The 19,613-nt window shown below is 47.6% G+C and overlaps 1 pseudogene; it reads right to left on the bottom strand.

The window, feature by feature from the left end:
• LOC124556364 overlaps nt 1-19,250 on the bottom strand; it is a 29,784-nt pseudogene extending 10,534 nt beyond the window's left edge.
• Nucleotides 19,251-19,613: the final 363 nt, after the last annotated feature.

Below are 19,613 nucleotides of genomic sequence, written 5' to 3'. Positions count from 1 at the left end.
CCTAGAGTGAAGTGCCCGCACGTTCCAGAACAGCAGGGGTCGCAGCTGCGGACACGCAGGAGGTCGGACAGGTTTGCGCGACATTGCTGCAATGACAGACACCTCGCTCAACGACTCACCGTGCTTATGCTCACTGCCAGGTCTGCGCGACATTGCTGCAATGACAGACACCTCGCTCAACGACTCAACGTGCTTTTGCTCACTGCCAGGTCTGCGCGACATTGCTGCAATGACAGACACCTCGCTCAAAGACTCACCGTGCTTTTGCTCACTGCCAGGTCTGCGCGACATTGCTGCAATGACAGACACCTCGCTCAACGACTCACCGTGCTTTTGCTCACTGCCATGTCTGCGCGACATTGCTGCAATGACAGACGCCTCGCTCAACGACTCACCGTGCTTTTGCTCACTGCCAGGTCTGCGCGACATTGCTGCAATGACAGACACCTCGCTCAACGACTCACCGTGCTTTTGCTCACTGCCAGGTCTGCGCGACATTGCTGCAATCACAGACACCTCGCTCAACGACTCACCGTGCCTTTGCTCACTGCCAGGTCTGCGCGACATTGCTGCAATGACAGACACCTCGCTCAACGACTCACCGTGCCTTTGCTCACTGCCAGGTTTGCGCGACATTGCTGCAATGACAGACACCTCGCTCAACGACTCACCGTGCCTTTGCTCACTGCCAGGTCTGCGCGACTTTGCTGCAATGACAGACACCTCGCTCAACGACTCACCGTGCTTTTGCTCACTGCCAGGTCTCCGTAGAAATTCGGCAACCACCTATGAATAGCTGCAATGCTCTTGTTTTACACCAAAAGGAACTCAATGATAGTTCTCTTCTTAGAAAGCTGCTCCGTCACAGATGCCACTTTGAGGGTTACGTGTAACGCCGCTACCCATCAGAACTTCTTGATAGTATAGGGGCTGAAGCGGGAATATTCCACGATGTACCACAACAAATTCTTCCTTTTTTTGACCAAAACTGGGCGAGGAAAAAAGTGTTACATTACTTACCGAACGCCTCTCGCACAATAAGAAGGCAAGTTTTACTAAACATTCTCAGTATTTCAATTCTGTTCCATAAAATAGATCAATAGTTAAATCTTTAGTGGTAACACAACAATCACTCAGACCTTGGAAACAGTGGGACACGAATCGACAAATTGAATGGTTCGCCTTGTCATAATAATTCACAAAGTAGGCTTCACATCCTTCAGCGCATCTCATCTACATCTACGTGATTACTCTGTTATTCACAATAAAGTGCCTGGCAAAGGGTCCAATGAACCACCTTCATTCTGTCTCTCTACCGTTCCACTCTCGAACGGCACGTGGGAAAAACGCACACTTAAATTTTTCCGTGCGAGCCCTGATTTCTCTTATTTTATCGTCATGATCATTTCTCCCTATGTAGGTGGGTGCCAACTGAATGTTTTCGCAGTCGGAGGAGAAAACTGGAGATTGAAATTTCATGAGAAGATCCCGTCGCAACGAAAAACGCCTTTGTTTTAATGATTGCGACTCCAATTCACGTATCATGTCTGTGACACTATCTCCCCTATTTCGCGATAATACAAAACGAGCTGCCCTTCTTTGTACTTTTTCGATGTCATCCGTCAGTCCCATCTGATGCGGATCCCACACCGCACAGCAGTACTCCAGAATAGGGCGGACAAGCGTAGTGTAAGCAGTCTCTTTGGTAGACCTGTTGCACCTTCTAAGTGTCCTGCCAATGAATCGCAGTCCTTGGTTTGCTCTACCCACAATATTATCTATGTGATCGTTCCAGTTTAGGTTATTTGAAATTGTAATCACTAAGTATTTAGTTGAATTTACAGCCCTCAGATTTGTGTTGCTTATCGCGTAATCGAAATTTAGCTGATTTCTTTTAGTACTCATGTGAGTAACTTCGCACTTTTCTTTATTTCTCTGTACAACATATAACATGCCATGTACTTCCCATGCCCCAGATAACCTTTCACCATTTGGTTGGCAGGTTCGAAGCAGGCGTTCGTTATTTCACAGACAGTTCCTCAAGGTAAGCTTTTTCTGCCGGGATGACAGGGGCATACGTAACAAGAGGGAATTGAATACGAGGAATCAAGTTGGTTTGGAGTTCTGCGGGTCCACCATAAGAGCTCTAAAAAAGCGAAAATATGCAGTGATTGAGGATACACTCTGTCCCGTCGGCCTGTTAAGATTTTTGTTAGCTGGGCGTTTAACGTCCAAGCTACGGTGGCAAATGTCATACGTAGACTCACTGCCACGTATGAAAATACATTAGAATTGCTCCAGCGTGGTGTGCGTTGTTAGGGTGGGGTTCTATTGCTCCACAACTGCTGTTGATACCTGGAAACAAGTTGTGCTTTAGTTGTAGAAACCTGCACACAAAGAGTTCCTTCAAATCTCAAAAGCAAGATTCAGTGTTTGACAAAATCTTCTCACCTGAGGAGTTGGGTAAATAGCAAATTCCAGTTATCTGTTTTTGTAACAATCCACAGATAGCCGTTCCATTCACACTGAAGTAAAGCCTGAACCAGTACCATGCTTGTAACCAACTTCTCTTGGTGGAACAGCTGGCTGTAGGTGCCTGTACGCATCTCATCCACAACGGACAAACAAACAGATTTACCACTGAAATGTTTTTCACTGCATTCACCGCTGATTAAACATCACGTATATTTCCGTACTTGCCAATAACTGTCGGTTCCAGGTCCACAAATACTACAGGTGGTACATGCTTCCGAATACCATTCTCGCTGAAAAACTTATTTAAGCCGTTATCGCGCCTACAAAGATGTTGCCTGATGGCATCTGACAATCGAGTTGGATGCTATGCTCAAGACAATGTGCTTTCCAATAATCACTGGTAACAATTACTTGCATAAAATATCTATCATTGTGGGCATAGAGCAAACGAAGTAGGACGACCACATAAAATTAATCGTAGTTAAGGCAGATGCCAGGCAGATTCATTGGAAGAACTCTCAGAAAACATAGTCCATCAAGAAAGGAGGTAGCTTACAAAGCACTCGTTCACCAATATTTAAATATTGCTCGTCAGCTTTGGATCTACACCGGATAAGTTTGATAGAGGAAATTGCGCTGAAACGCCAAAGAAATAGGTATAGGCATGCGTATTCAAATACAGAGATACACTCCTGGAAATTGAAATAAGAACACCGTGAATTCATTGTCCCAGGAAGGGGAAACTTTATTGACACATTCCTGGCATCAGATACATCACATGATCACACTGACAGAACCACAGGCACATAGACACAGGCAACAGAGCATGCACAATGTCGGCACTAGTACAGTGTATATCCACCTTTCGCAGCAATGCAGGCTGCTATTCTCCCATGGAGACGATCGTAGAGATGCTGGATGTAGTCCTGTGCAACGGCTTGCCGTGCCATTTCCACCTGGCGCCTCAGTTGGACCAGCGTTCGTGCTGGACGTGCAGACCACGTGAGACGACGCTTCATCCAGTCCCAAACATGCTCAATGGGGGACAGATCCGGAGATCTTGCTGGCCAGGGTAGTTGACTTACACCTTCTAGAGCACGTTGGGTGGCACGGGATACATGCGGACGTGCATTGTCCTGTTGGAACAGCAAGTTCCCTTGCCGGTCTAGGAATGGTAGAACGATGGGTTCGATGACGGTTTGGATGTACCGTGCACTATTCAGTGTCCCCTCGACGATCACCAGTGGTGTACGGCCAGTGTAAGAGATCGTTCCCCACACCATGATGCCGGGTGTTGGCCCTGTGTGCCTCGGTCGTATGCAGTCCTGATTGTGGCGCTCACCTGCACGGCGCCAAACACGCATACGACCATCATTGGCACCAAGGCAGAAGCGACTCTCATCGCTGAAGACGACACGTCTCCATTCGTCCCTCCATTCACGCCTGTCGCGACACCACTGGAGGCGGGCTGCACGATGTTGGGGCGTGAGCGGAAGACGGCCTAACGGTGTGCGGGACCGTAGCCCAGCTTCATGGAGACGGTTGCGAATGGTCCTCGCCGATACCCCAGGAGCAACAGTGTCCCTAATTTGCTGGGAAGTGGCGGTGCGGTCCCCTACGGCACTGCGTAGGATCCTACAGTCTTGGCGTGCATCCGTGCGTCGCTGCGGTCCGGTCCCAGGTCGACGGGCACGTGCACCTTCCGCCGACCACTGGCGACAACATCGATGTACTGTGGAGACCTCACGCCCCACGTGTTGAGCAATTCGGCGGTACGTCCACCCGGCCTCCCGCATGCCCACTATACGCCCTCGCTCAAAGTCCGTCAACTGCACATACGGTTCACGTCCACGCTGTCGCGGCATGCTACCAGTGTTAAAGACTGCATGGAGCTCCGTATGCCACGGCAAACTGGCTGACACTGACGGCGGCGGTGCACAAATGCTGCGCAGCTAGCGCCATTCGACGGCCAACACCGCGGTTCCTGGTGTGTCCGCTGTGCTGTGCGTGTGATCATTGCTTGTACAGCCGTCTCGCAGTGTCCAGAGCAAGTATGGTGGGTCTGACACACCGGTGTCAATGTGTTCTTTTTTCCATTTCCAGGAGTGTATATAAACAGGGAGAATATGGCGCTGCGGTCGGCAACGCGTATGTAACACAACAAGTGTCTGGCGCTGTTGTTAGATCGGTTACTGCAGTGGCAGGTTATCAAACTTTAAATGAGTTTGAACGAGGTGTTGTAATCGGAGCACAAGCGATGGGACACAGCGTCTCCGAGGTAACTATGAAGTGGGGATTTTCCCGTACGACCATTTCACGAGTGTACCGTAAATATCAGGAATCCGGTGAAACATCAAATCTCCGACATCGCTGCGGCCAGATAAAGATCCTGCAAGAACGGGACCAACGATAACTGAAGAGAATCGTTCAACGTGACAGAAGTGCAATTCTTCCGCAAATTGCTGCAGATTTCGTTGCTGGGCCATCAACAAGCGTCAGCGTGCAAACCATTTAGCGAAACATCATCGATATGGGCTTTCGGAGACGAAGGTACGCTCGTGTAGCATTGGTGACTGCACGACACAAAGCTTTACGCCTCGCCTGGGCCCGTCAACACAGATATTGGACTATTTATGACTGGAAACATATTGCCTGGGCGTAATAGTCTCGTTTCAAAATGTATCGAGCGAATGGATGTGAACGGCTATGGAGACAACCTCGTGAATCCATGGGCCCCGCACGTCAGCAGGGGACTGTTGAAGGTGGTGGAGGCTCTGTAATGGTGTGGGTCGTATGCAGTTGGAGTGATATGGGTTCCCTGATATGTCTAGATACGACTCTGATAGGTGACACGTACATAAGCATCCTGCCTGATCACCTGTTCATTGTCATTGCGATGGACTTTTGCAACGCCAGCAGGACAATGCGACACCTCAAACGTCCAGAACTGCTACAGGGTGGCTCCAGAAACACTCTTCTGGGATTAAACACATTCGCTGGTCACAAAACTCCCCAGACATGAACATTATTGAGCTTATCTCGGATGCCTTGCAACGTGCTGTTCAGAAGAGATTTCCAACCCCTCGTACTCTTATGGATTTATGGACAGCCCTGTAGGATTCATGGTGTCAGTTCCTTCCAGCACTACTGCAGATATTAGTCGAGTCCATGCCACGTCGCAATGCGGCACTTCTGTGTGCTCGCAGGGGCTCTATACGATATTAGGCAGGTCTACCAGTTTTTTGGCTCTTCAGTGTAATATACAGCGAACTGTCCTTGTCGTAATTATTAAGTCCCGTAGTGGGTGATGCATACTGTAGTAACTGAGTCACATGTTGAAGTAAAGAACACTTAATTCACGGCACAATTTCACAATTAAGATTACATCTAATGACAACTGAAACTTTGTTCATGATTACTTGAGCATTACAGAAACGAAGTTCCATGGTGGAATACCAATTCCGAGGCAAGCCTCAACCCGAGTGGCTGCAGGAGCGGCGTCCGTGGCGCCACACCGTACGGAGTACCCTGTGTACTGCGGAGACGGCGCGGAGTAAAGCGGGGCGTCTGGGCCGCTCTCGGCGAGTTCCGATCGATGAGCTACGACTGAGGCCAGCTCCGGGCCCGGAACTGAGTGAGCAGTTGATTGCTGCTGCTCGAGGATGTGCTTACCCTGGAGTATCCAGCAGGCGGAAGTATGTCCGCGATCACGTGACGTGCGAACGATACTCGTTTCACCGACAGCAGCGCCGTCGATTCCTGATGCGCGCCCTACTCGGAAGCGTGCCTGTCGCCCTCCGGTGGCGCCTGTAACAGACAGTGTATCAACAGACTGTTTGTATATTGTATTTTGCCCATAAAATGCGACGTTTGTGTGATATTAGTAAATAGGCTCCAGAGGAGATACGCCTGCGGGCTGTGAGTAAGCAACACGCCGGGCGAAGACGTTGTGTTGGAAGCGTAAAATTGACAAAAAAAAAAAAAAAAAATGACGCACCATGTAGGAATTACGAGGGTTGTCCAGAAAGCAAGTTCCGATCGGTCGCGAAATGGAAACCGTAGTGAAACGTTTTATTTGCGACAGTTAGGTACACCTTGTAAATAGCCTTTCGCTCCCTGTATTTTACCCCTGCCACCTTTAGAATTTGAAAGAGAGTATTCCAGTGAACATTGTCAAAACCTTTCTCTAAGTCTACAAATGCTAGAAACATAGGTTTGCCTTTTCTTAATCTTTCTTCTAAGATAAGGCGTAAGGTCAGCATTACCTCACGTGTTCCAACATTTCTACGGAATCCAAACTGATCTTCCCCGAGGTCAGCTTCTACCAGTTTTTCGATTCGTCTGTAAAGAATTAGCGTTAGTATTTTGCAGCTGTGACTTATTAAACTGATAGTTCGGTAATTTTCACATCTGTCAACACCTGCTTTCTTTGGGATTGGAATTATTATATTCTTCTTGAAGTCTGTGATGTGTCGACAGAAGTGCCGACACAGTGTTATTTTGAGGGGGCCGATATTCACGCTATAAGCTCACGCAGAATATCGGGAAGTCTGAAGCAGGACGCTCAATGAATGCTATAAAGAAAAGTACGTTGCTTTTGGAATACTTAACTTTAATCCATCCTTGTTGTATACATCGTTCTTGTTTAGACATGCTTTAGACGAGAATTATCAATTGCTATGTAAGGCTAATGGCGCCTTGCTAGGTCGTAGCCATGAACTTAGCTGAAGGCTATTCTAACTATCTGCTCGGCTAATGAGCGATGCTTCGTCAGTGTAGTCGCTAGCAATGTCGTCCGTACAACTGGGGCGAGTGCTAGTCCGTATCTCGAGACCTGCCTTGTGGTGGCGCTCGGTCTGCGATCACACAGTGGCGACACGGGGGTCCGACATGTACTAATGGACCGCGGCCGATTTAAAGCTACCACCTAGCAAGTGTGGTGTCTGGCGGTGACACCACAGTCTGAAGGTATTTCGCCTGTCTCATACATCTTGCTCACTAGATGGTAGAGTTTTGTCATGACTGGCTCTCCCAAGGCCGTCAGTAGTTCTAATGGAATGTTGTCTACTCCCGGGGCCTTGTTTCGACTCAGGTCTTTCAGCGCTCTGTCAAACTCTTCACGCAGTATCGTACGTCCCATTTCATCTACATCCTCTTCCATTTCCATAATATTGTCCTCGAGTACATCGCCCTTGTATAGACCCTCTATATAATCCTTCCATCTTGCAGTAAGTACTGAGAGATGAAGAAGCTTGCACAGGATAGAGTAGTATGGAGAGCTGCATCAAACCAGTCTCAGGACTGAAGACCACAACAACAACAACAGGTACACCTTCCACCTACATCTCTACAGAGTCGCCGCTCCATCTTCGAGTGTTATCGTAGTGTTGTATCAATTTTCCAATATCCTCGGCATACAAAGCAGCCGCCTGTGCTTTCGTCCAGTTATCTGCGCTGGTCTGCAGCTCGTTGACTGTGGAAAATTTTTGTATTCATAGCCAGCGGTTCTTGTGAGAAGAGAAGAGACTCAGGGGTGCCAATTACGGACTGTATTGTGGGTGATCAAACACTTCTCATCGGAAACGATGCAGGAGCGTCTTCATTGCCCCTGCAGTGTGCGCCAGAGAATTGGCATGAAGAAGGAACTGCTCGACAGTTGTGTTATGTAGGCTGCATGACACAGGCGAAATCTCTAACCAGGCCCCCATAGTTGACGGGAGACGCTATTCCCTACGCATATTTAAATGCACACTGTTCACTCAAAACTGAAAAGAGCGACGCGACACGATCGACGGTCATACTAGAGACACTGCCCAACACATCTGTGCAAAACTTTACCGGATTTTCCCAGTGGTTTCCATTTCGAGACCGATCGAAACTTACTTTCTGAACAACCCTCGTAACGGAAATCGGTAGATGTGATATACATGTACAGAGAAACATATGACTACAATTTCACAAAAATTGTTTGATTTATTAGTGAAAAAGTGCTTCACAATCTGAGCAAGTCAGAAACGTGTTGGTGCACTTCTAAACCCTATGCGAGCAGTTATTCGGCCTAGCATTGACTGTAGAGTTCTTGAATGTCCTCCTGAAGGATATCGTGACAAATTATATCCAACTGGCGCTTTATATCGTCAAAATCAAGAGTTGGTTGGAAGGCACCGCCCATAGTGCTCCGGAAGTTCGCAATTGGAGAGTTACCTGGTTCAAATGGCTCTAAGAACAATGGGATTTAACATCTGAGGTCATCAGTCCTGTAGACTTAGAACTACTTAAACCTAACTACCCTAAGGACATCACACACATCCATTCCTGAGGCAAGTTTCGAACCTGCGACCGTAGCAGCAGCGTGGTTCTTGACAGAAGCTCCTAGAACCGCTCGGTCACAACGGCCGGCTGAGAGGTACCTGGCGCCCTTGCTAGCCAAGGTAGTATTTGGCAAGCACAAAGACAAGCAGTAGAAACGAGTGCAGGCGGGCATTATCTTTACAAAATGTAAGCTCATGAAGGGCAACAAATAGGGGCGTAGAATATCGTCCACGTATCGGTATGTTGTAAGGGCACCGCAGATGACAACCGAAGGGGTCCTACTATGAAAAGAAATTGCAACCGAGACCATACTCCCGGTCCGTTTTGTTTATTAAGAGTATACTACAGAAATAGAGAAAATCCAAAGAAGAGCAGCACATTTCTTTGCAGGTTCATTTTGTATTCGCGAAAGCATGACGGAGGTGTTCAGTCAGCTCCAGTGACAGACAATTCAACAAAGCTGTTTTTCATCACGATGTGGTCTACTGTTATAATTCCGAGAATGTACGTTCCTGGAAGAGTCAACCAACATATTGCTTCCACCTACGCATATCTCGCGAAAAGAACCATAACGATAAAATTAGAGACTCGAGCCCACACAGAGACTTACCAGCAATCGTTCTCCTGTCAACCATACGGATCTGGAACGGGAAAAGGGAGGAAGTGACCGTGCTGCACATAGTACCCTTCGCCATACACAGAAATGTGGCTTGGTGAGTATAGAGATAGGTTTAGAATTCTTTTTTAAAGACTGCACACCGAGATCCGTCTGCAGATCTCTGAAGGCTTGCAGTGAGAATACATCATTGCAGTGTGATGCTACTATTCACGACAGCTAGCCAGTGATAGTATCTTATGGGCTAACATCTAGCAAGTGAACCACATTGTATAAAGGACATTTCATACACTTTTGGCCATTAAAATAGCTACACCAAGAAGAAATGCAGATAATAAACGCGTATTCACTGGACAAATATATTAGACTAGAACTGACATGTCATTACATTTTCACGCAATTTGGGTGCATACATCCTGAGAAATCAGTACCCAGAACAACCACCTCTGGCCGTAATAACGGCCTTGATACGCCTGGGCATTGAGTCAAACAGAGCTTGGATGGCGTGTACAGGTACAGCTGCCCATGCAACTTCAACACGATACCACAGTTTATCAAGAGTACTGACTGGCATATTGTGACGAGCCAGTTGCTAAGCCACCATTGACCAGACGTTTTCAATTGGTGAGAGATCTGGAGAATGTGCTGGCCAGGATAGCAGTTGAACATTTTCTGTATCCAGAAAGGCCCGTACAGGGCCTGCAAAATGCGGTCGTGCATTATCCTGCTGAAATGTAGGGTTTCGCAGGGATTGAATGAAGGGTAGAGCCACGGGTCGTAATACATCTGAAATGTAACGTCCACTGTTCAAAGTGCCGTCAATGCGAACAGAAACCACCACGCCGGGTGCTACGCCAGTATGGCGATGACGAATATACGCTTCAAATGTGCGTTCACCGCGATGTCGCGAAACACGGGTGCGACCATCATGATGCTGTAAACAGAACCTGGATTCATCCGAAAAAATGAAGTTTTGCCATTCGTGCACCCAGGTTCGTCGTTGAGTACACCATCGCAGGCGCTCCTGTCTGTGATGCAGCGTCAAGGGTAACCACAGCCATGGTCTCCGAGCTGCAAACGTCGTCGAACTCTTCGTGCAGATGGTTGTTGCTTTGAAACGTCCCCATCTGTAGACTCAGGGATCGAGACGTAGCTGCACGATCCGTTACAGCCATGCGGATAAGATGCCTGTCATCTCGACTGCTAGTGATACGAGGCCGTTGGGATCCAGCACAGCGTTCCGTATTACCCTCCTGAACCCACCGATTCCATATTCTGCTAACAGTCATTGGATCTCGACCAACGCGAGCAGCAATGTCGCGATACGATAAACCGCAATCGCGATAGGGTACAATCCGACCTTTATCAAAGTCGGAAACGTGATGGTACGCATTTCTCCTCCTTACACGAGGCATCACAACAACGTTTCACCAGGCAACGCCGGTCAACTGCTGTTTGTGTATGAGAAATCGGTTGGAAACTGTCCTCATGTCAGCACGTTGTAGGTGTCGCCACCGGCGCCAACGTCGTGTGAATGCTCTGAAAAGCTACTTATTTGCATGTCACAGCATCTTCTTCCGGTCGGTTAAATTTCGCGTCTGTAGCACGTCATGTTCGTGGTGTAGCAATTTTAATGGCCAGTAGTGTAAATTGATCAATCGCAGCACCACTGAAGGCCTCGCAGCATTACCAAAGTTGTGTATTTCTCATGTTTCAACTTGTGCATACTGTAAATAATGTGATAATCATTTATTCATTTCATAGGTTCAAATTGCTCAAATGGCTCTGAGCACTATGAGACTTAACATCTGAGGTCATCAGTTCCCTAGAACTTAGAACTACGTAAACCTAAGTAACCTAAGGACATCACACACATCCATGCCCGAGGCAGTATTCGAACCTGCGACCGTAGCGGTCGCGCGGTTCCAGACTGAAGCGCCTAGAACCGCTCGGCCAACCCGGCTGCCCATTTCATAGGTATCTGATGTGTTAAGCTACCACATAAAGTATGGACACAACAGACTGACGTGTAGTGTAGCCTGATGGTCACATTTCCACCATGTTTACCACATTTTTGCTATTTGTTACGCTATTTTCTTCAATAACATGGTGTGATTGTCCGCACTTTGTATCTGCACAGCTAGTGGACTAATGCGTGCAAACTTAGCTTACCACTTAGCGCGCAAATGGACAAAACATCTTAACTGCCTTCTCAATCCTCGGGTGTTAAACAGGCATTATACACTCCTGGAAATTGAAATAAGAACACCGTGAATTCATTGTCCGAGGAAGGGGAAACTTTATTGACACATTCCTGGGGTCAGATACATCACATGATCACACTGACAGAACCACAGGCACATAGACACAGGCAACAGAGCATGCACAATGTCGGCACTAGTACAGTGTATATCCACCTTTCGCAGCAATGCAGGCTGCTATTCTCCCATGGAGACGATCGTAGAGATGCTGGATGTAGTCCTGTGGAACGGCTTGCCATGCCATTTCCACCTGGCGCCTCAGTTGGACCAGCGTTCGCGCTGGACGTGCAGACCGCGTGAGACGACGCTTCAACCAGTCCCAAACATGCTCAATGGGGGACAGATCCGGAGATCTTGCTGGCCAGGGTAGTTGACTTACACCTTCTAGAGCACGTTGGGTGGCACGGGATACATGCGGACGTGCATTGTCCTGTTGGAACAGCAAGTTCCCTTGCCGGTCTAGGAATGGTAGAACGATGGGTTCGATGACGGTTTGGATGTACCGTGCACTATTCAGTGTCCCCTCGACGATCACCAGTGGTGTACGGCCAGTGTAGGAGATCGCTCCCCACACCATGATGCCGGGTGTTGGCCCTGTGTGCCTTGGTCGTATGCAGTCCTGATTGTGGCGCTCACCTGCACGGCGCCAAACACGCATACGACCATCATTGGCACCAAGGCAGAAGCGACTCTCATCGCTGAAGACGACACGTCTCCATTCGTCCCTCCATTCACGCCTGTCGCGACACCACTGGAGGCGGGCTGCACGATGTTGGGGCGTGAGCGGAAGACGGCCTAACGGTGTGCGGGACCGTAGCCCAGATTCATGGAGACGGTTGCGAATGGTGCTCGCCGATACCCCAGGAGCAACAGTGTCCCTAATTTGCTGGGAAGTGGCGGTGCGGTCCCCTACGGCACTGCGTAGGATCCTACGGTCTTGGCGTGCATCCGTGCCTCGCTGCGGTCCGGTCCCAGGTCGACGGGCACGTGCACCTTCCGCCGACCACTGGCGACAACATCGATGTACTGTGGAGACCTCACGCCCCACGTGTTGAGCAATTCGGCGGTACGTCCACCCGGCCTCCCGCATGCCCACTATACGCCCTCGCTCAAAGTCCGTCAACTGCACATACGGTTCACGTCCACGCTGTCGCGGCATGCTACCAGTGTTAAAGACTGCGATGGAGCTCCGTATGCCACGGCAAACTGGCTGACACTGACGGCGGCGGTGCACAAATGCTGCGCAGCTAGCGCCATTCGACGGCCAACACCGCGGTTCCTGGTGTGTCCGCTGTGCCGTGCGTGTGATCATTGCTTGCACAGCCCTCTCGCAGTGTCCGGAGCAAGTATGGTGGGTCTGACACACCGGTGTCAATGTGTTCTTTTTTCCATTTCCAGGAGTGTATTTTGCTGTATATTTTGAGTGTATACTGTGCACAAACCACGAAAAATAGGAGAGGGATCCTTTATATAACATTTACCGAATATTGATTTCTGTGGTGCGTGCACTGTTATCTGTAGAAATGTGTACTGTCAGCACTTGGAGTCTGGTTACAAGAAACGCATGGCATAGTAGTAGTAGGGTACTGGCGTTTCCATGACACTTGTCACACACTAATTATGTCACCACTCCTCACCCACATCCAATCCAATATGGTCACGTGTTCTAGGAGGTGGAAAATTCCAGATCCGAGTTCCGTTATGTTTTTATTAAATTCATCTCTTTCCCACTAACATGAGAATTTGGGATGGTCGGATAGTCTTGATCTCTCTATGTCTATTTTTCTCTATGCAGATACACGTGTGCGTCAGGCAGATCATCCCTAATACTGAAATTCTTGGAAAACGGTTGACATTTAAGAAAATTAAACATGATGGGGTTCAAACCCACAACCTTTCAGCACTTAGGACCAGTGGCTGTCTTGGATTGTGGGTAGAGGGGAGGGGTAGGACTGTAATTATAGTGTGTCTGAAGCATCTTAGAAATGGTGGTAGCCCACTATTTGCACAGGTAGTGGTAAAAGCTAGTACTCCAAAACATGAGGAGATATCCCAGTTGCTAACAAGAAACCCTTAAGGTATTCGGAGGAGGTATCGTTGTGTGAAAGATTGGTTACACGAGATAAAATGGAATCTATGGTGTGTTTGCCATTCCCTGACAGGTGTACATTACAGCAACCTATTGTTCGAGCATGTGTGCATACATTTGTTTGCCTAAAGTATTCCACAGGGGACTTGAACCACCAGGAAAATGCTGCACCACTCTATGCCGCCACCGTCTACACTCAAACCATGAAAAATGCGAGATGGGGTCTTTATATAACTTTTATCAAACATTTATTTCACTGGTGTTGGGACTGTTATCTAAGAAACATGTAGCGTCAATTGAGTTTGACTAAAAATAATACACGGAAGCAAATTTAGTTTTAAATCTTCATAAGACATGGCTGCCTACAGTTTGTGAAATATTCATTTCGTACTTGTAAATCTGAGGTTATATAGGTAGTTTTACAACCGATGTGCAGAGAAGTGAAAACCGTAGTATCTCGAAGCTTATTTGACGTGAAAGTCATAGTCTGCACAAGCAGCTTAAGAAACTACTCCAGGTAGTGTATGAATAAATTCAAATGAAAAAGAAAACTTATGTTGAAATTGAGGTAAGGTCCTAACATAAGGTATGAATTTGGCTTCGCAAAGAGTGACTTGGAGAATCAGTCTGCTAAATTGTAGTCGTGGCATGTACTTAAACAAAGGGAATGTGTATAAGAACCAAAATCTTAAATTGGTATGCTGTCATTCACCTGAAGCTTCGTTAGGTGTGTACAGTGTTCTTAAAAGCAACCCAAAAAGCTAACTGGTTGGCTCTGAGCACTATGGGACTTAACATCTATGGTCATCAGTCCCCTCAAAAAGCTAACTAACTCATGTTTTTCCGCTTATGTGGTATTTACAGTTCTGAAAGTTCGTCAGTGTTTGTAAAGTTATTGTATTATGTAGAAATATATTTGAAGTACTTTGGCGCCCCCACAGATTCGGCAGCATTTAAGAGACAAGCATTTTGGTGAAATCTAACATGACAATGAGAAGACAAGCAGTTTGATTAATGTTACATAAAGATGAGAAGACGGGCTATCGGAGTTTTAAAAATGTTTATTTCTATTTCTTAGGAAACAAACTAACACAAAATGACAAGGGGAACTTCTATTATGAAAAGATAGAATACACTTCCTTCATGCACACTTCGACTTGTTCCCCGTAAATGACGTGGCAGTTTCTGAGGTACATGCCGAGCGACTTCATCAGAATATTGCTGTCCTGGAAAAGAAGTATACAGGGAAGTTGACTCCCACTATTTTGGAACACTTAATTCTACCAGGGAATTGTGTTGCAGTTTGAATACTAACTCGTCATTTTCAGTATGTTCCCGGGTTCGATTCCCGGCGGGGTCAGGGATTTCCTCTGCCTCGTGATGACTGGGAGTTGTGTGATGTCCTTAGGTTAGTTAGGTTTAAGTAGTTCTAAGTTCTAGGGGACTGATGACCATAGATGTTAAGTCCCATAGTGCTCTGAGCCATTTGGACCATTTTCAGTATATAACCTATTTCGAGAGTGACATGCAAATACACCACTCGACGAAAAGGCGAAGCACCAAGATGAGGACTTCGAATCTAAATGAAACTTCACGGGATTTGTGGTGTTATTTAAATGGTTTCAAAATCGAGTCAGATTCACAAACAACTTGCAGTCTGAGTCCACTTACCAGTATGACGTTGTACTTAGTCTGGCACAGGAGCATACGCGGATTCGGATCGGAAGGAGGTCATAGTCATATTTTTTCCTGAGGCAAGGTCACTCACAACTGTTGTATGTGGTCCTCGATACCTCTGGTATTGGCTCTGGGACGCATTTGACGTCCCATCTGGTCCAACATACGTTCTACCGGAGACAATTCTGAGTATCCTGCTGGCCACTGGAGTACCTCAATATGACGCAGACAGTTCATAGATACACGTGTCATGTGTGAACGAGCATTGTTCTGCTGAAAAATGGCACCACGATACTATCGCATGAGAGGTGACATATGAGGATGCATGATGTCTGTGACGCACCGTTAGCAGTTCAGAGTTCCTTCAGTCAATACCGGCCTTTACATTAAGTCAAACCACATGGTTTCAGGCAAGCCGCCAGGACTAACACCACTGTGTCTCTACAACACATAAGTGTCCGCTAACATACAGTGGGGAAATCAGTGGAATATCAAAACGCTGTACATCAAAAATATTGAAAGAATGGCACCTCTTCCCACGCGGCCGCCATACTCGCCTACGATGGTCATTCGCGGTATGTAGAACCTCGAGTCATCGCTGGACACAATTTCTTGCCATTCGTCAGAGGTCCGTGCTTCCCGGCCACAGCACCGTTACAAAATGGTTCAAATGGCTCTAAGCACTATGGGACTTAACATCTGAGGTCATCAGTCCCCTAGACTTAGAACTAATTAAACCTAACTAACCTAAGGACATCACACACACCCATTCCCGAGGCAGGATTCGAATCTGCGACCGTAGCAGCAGCGCGGTTCCGGACTGAAGCTCCTAGAACCGCTCGGCCACAGCGGCCGGCAGTGCCATTACGAACGCAGCCGTTTATGTTGCGGAGTTGCCCGCCTCTCGTGGTCGTGCGGTAGCGTTATCGCTTCCCACGCCCGGGTTCCCGGGTTCGATTCCCGGCGGGGTCAGGGATTTTCTCTGCCTCGTGATGGCTGGGTGTTGTGTGCTGTCCTTAGGTTAGTTAGGTTTAAGTAGTTCTAAGTTCTAGGGGACTGATGACCATAGATGTTAAGTCCCATAGTGCTCAGAGCCATTTGAACCATTTTGTTGCGGAGTTAAGGTAGCCCTACGCATGGGGTGTATTTCCTAGTCTGGCTGCTAATACTCTCGGAGCTATGGCGAAGGATGACACAGAATGTTGCGGGTGTCTGGCGTAGATGAGCAGGTGTGATGATGTGCTTAGTGCACAACGCTATGTTCCTCCCATGTGGTGTTCAGATGTGGTCCACTGGATCCTTGACAACGAGTGTGCCTGCCTTCAAGTTCCCGCGCATTCCATTACTGGGCCACTGTCGCATCCGAATGCCCCACAAATCTGGATATTGTACGGTTCGACAAGCTAGCCACGATGAGGTCCACTCCCAAACTGTGCCAAGTGCTGATAACGCCGTTTCACACGATTACGCTGCATCTCCGTGTCCTTCACAGTGATCATTCACCATCTGCAACTGTTCACGCCTCTTATATAACCTACCAGGCCTGGTAGCAACATTCCACACGAACAACAATAATCTCTGTGGTGGCCATTCCACCTTACACAGAAAATTGCGATTCTACTTATTAAAAAAAAAAATGATTTAAATGGCTCTAAGTACTATGGGACTTAACATCTGAGGTCATCAGTCCCCTGGACTTAGAACTACTTAAACCTAACTAACCTAAGGACATCACACACATCCATGCCCGAGGCAGGATTCAAACCTGCGACCGTAGCAGTCGCGCGGTTCCGGACTGATGCGCATAGAACCGCTCGGCCACAGAGGCCGACTAATTATTTAAATACACGCAATGGTGTGTACGTGTACGAAGTTGCACTGGCACCCAACCATGTTTGCTGGTTGCTTCATGTTTTTGTTAGGCAGTTTTCACGTCTCACGCACCACATTCTCAGCTTTATTTCCACCAGTATCTCCTCTCCTACCTCCTAACCATCACAGAAGTTCTTCTGCTGACCTTACAGGGCTACCAGATGTAGAAGAAAGGATGTTGTGGAGACATAGCTTACAGCCTAGAGTTATACTGAAGTGCCAGAGAGACTGGAACACCGCCCTAACATCGTGTAGGGCCCCCACGAGTACGCAGAAGTGCAACAACACGACGCGGCATGGACACGACTAATGACTGAAGTAGTGCTGGAGGAAACTGACGCCATGAATCCTGCAGGGCTGTCCATAAATCAGCAAGAATACGAGGGCGTGGAAATCTCTTCTGAACAGCACGTTGCCAGTCATCCCAGATATGCTCAATAGTGTCTATGTCTGGGGAGATTGGTGGCCAGCGCAAGAGTGCTCCTGGAGCCACTCTGTAAGCAAATCTGGGCCTGTGGGTTGTCACATTATCCTGCTGGAATTGCCCAAGTCGGTCGGAATGCACAATGGGCATGAATGGATGCAGGTGATCAGACAGGATGCTTACTTTCATGTCACCTGTCAGAAACGTATCTAGACGTATCAGGGGTCCCATATCACTCGAACAGCACACGCCCGATACCATTACAGAGCCTCCACCACCTTCAACAGTCCTCTGCTGACATGAGGTTGTCTCCATACCCGTACACGTCCATCCGCTCGATAAAATTTGAAATGAGACTCGTCCGACCAGGCAACATGTTACCAGTTATCAACAGTCCAATGTCGGTGTTGACGGGCCCAGGCAAGGCGTAAAGCTTTGTGTCGTGCAGTAATCAAGGGTACACGAGTGGGCCTTCGGCTCCGAAAGCCCATATCGATGTGTTTCGTTGATTGGGTAGCACGCTGACATTGTTGATGGTCCATCATTGAAATCTGCAGCAGTTTGCGGAAGGATTGCACTTCTGGCACGTAGAACGATTCTCTTCAGTCGTCGTTGGTACCGTTCTTGTAGGATCTTTTTTCGGCCATAGCGATGTCGGTGATTTGATGTTTTATCGGATCCCTGGTATTCACGGTACACTCGTGAAATGTTCATACGGGAAAATCCCCACTTCGTCGCTGCCTCGGAGATACTGTGTCCCATCGCTGGTGTGCCGACTATAACACCCCGTTCAAACTCTCTCAATCTTAATAACTTGTCATTGTAGCAGCAGTAAGCAATCTAAAATCTGTACCAGACACTTGTTGTCTTATAGAGATGTTGACGACCGCAGCGCCGTATTCTGCCTTTTTACATATCTCTGTATTTGAATAGGCATGTCTATACCAGTTTCTTTGGTGCTTCAGTATATTTCCAGAATGAATTTTCCCCTCTCAGCGACGTGTGCGTTGATTTGAAACTTCCTGGCAGATTTAAATTGTGTGCCAGACGGGTAGCGAACTCGGAATCTTTGTCTTTCGCAGGTAAATGCTCTACCGACTGAACTATCCGGGCACGATTCGAAGGTTTCTCTCACAGAATTACTTCTGCCAGTACCTCTCCTACCCTCCATGTATGGTTGTGATATACAATGCTTTTGCTGAGGTACGTGATATGTGAATCAATGAACTGTCTTTGCGTAGAAGTGAAAAAAAAATTAACTTCAGATGTAAGATTAGATGACGCACAGAAAAACAGCTAGACAGGATTAGACCACGAGTGTAAATTGGTAGAAATGATATGAGATATCAGGTAGAGCATTTATGGAATGTACGTAATATACGGGAAATAGTACGGAGAATTCTCAGTCCCAAGGCGCTGACCAATAAGGAAGCATGCTGCAGCCTTCCCTGCGAGCTCTCTTGTGATAGCCGAGACGACAGAAGGGCCGCCAAATATGGGGAAGTAGTGGCGCTCTGAACTCATATCGTGCCGGCCTTGCCTTCCATTTTCGAGCTTCCCGTCTCAATTTAGCTTTCCCCCAGCTTCCCTTAATAACCCTTGGGCAGTGTTCCTTCCAGATACACGCGACGGGTGCATCTCAGAAGCAAGTGGACAAAACTTAGGCCGTCTATCATTGCTTCCTTGCCGACTAGATTTCACCAGTGTGAATAAGTCACTAGCATACAGTCACTAAAACTAAGTATTCGAAGAAGGGAGCCACAAAGATGTTGCATGCAGTCTCTTTTGTAGACTAACTGCATTATCCTGGTCTCCTGCCAATCAGCCGAAACCTTCCAACTGCTTTACTTACGACTGATCCCATGTGATCATTCCATTTCAAATCCC

Source organism: Schistocerca americana, chromosome X (genome assembly GCF_021461395.2).
Source record: "Schistocerca americana isolate TAMUIC-IGC-003095 chromosome X, iqSchAmer2.1, whole genome shotgun sequence".
NCBI lineage: Eukaryota > Metazoa > Arthropoda > Insecta > Orthoptera > Acrididae > Schistocerca > Schistocerca americana.
This window is presented reverse-complemented; position numbering and strand designations above follow the sequence as displayed.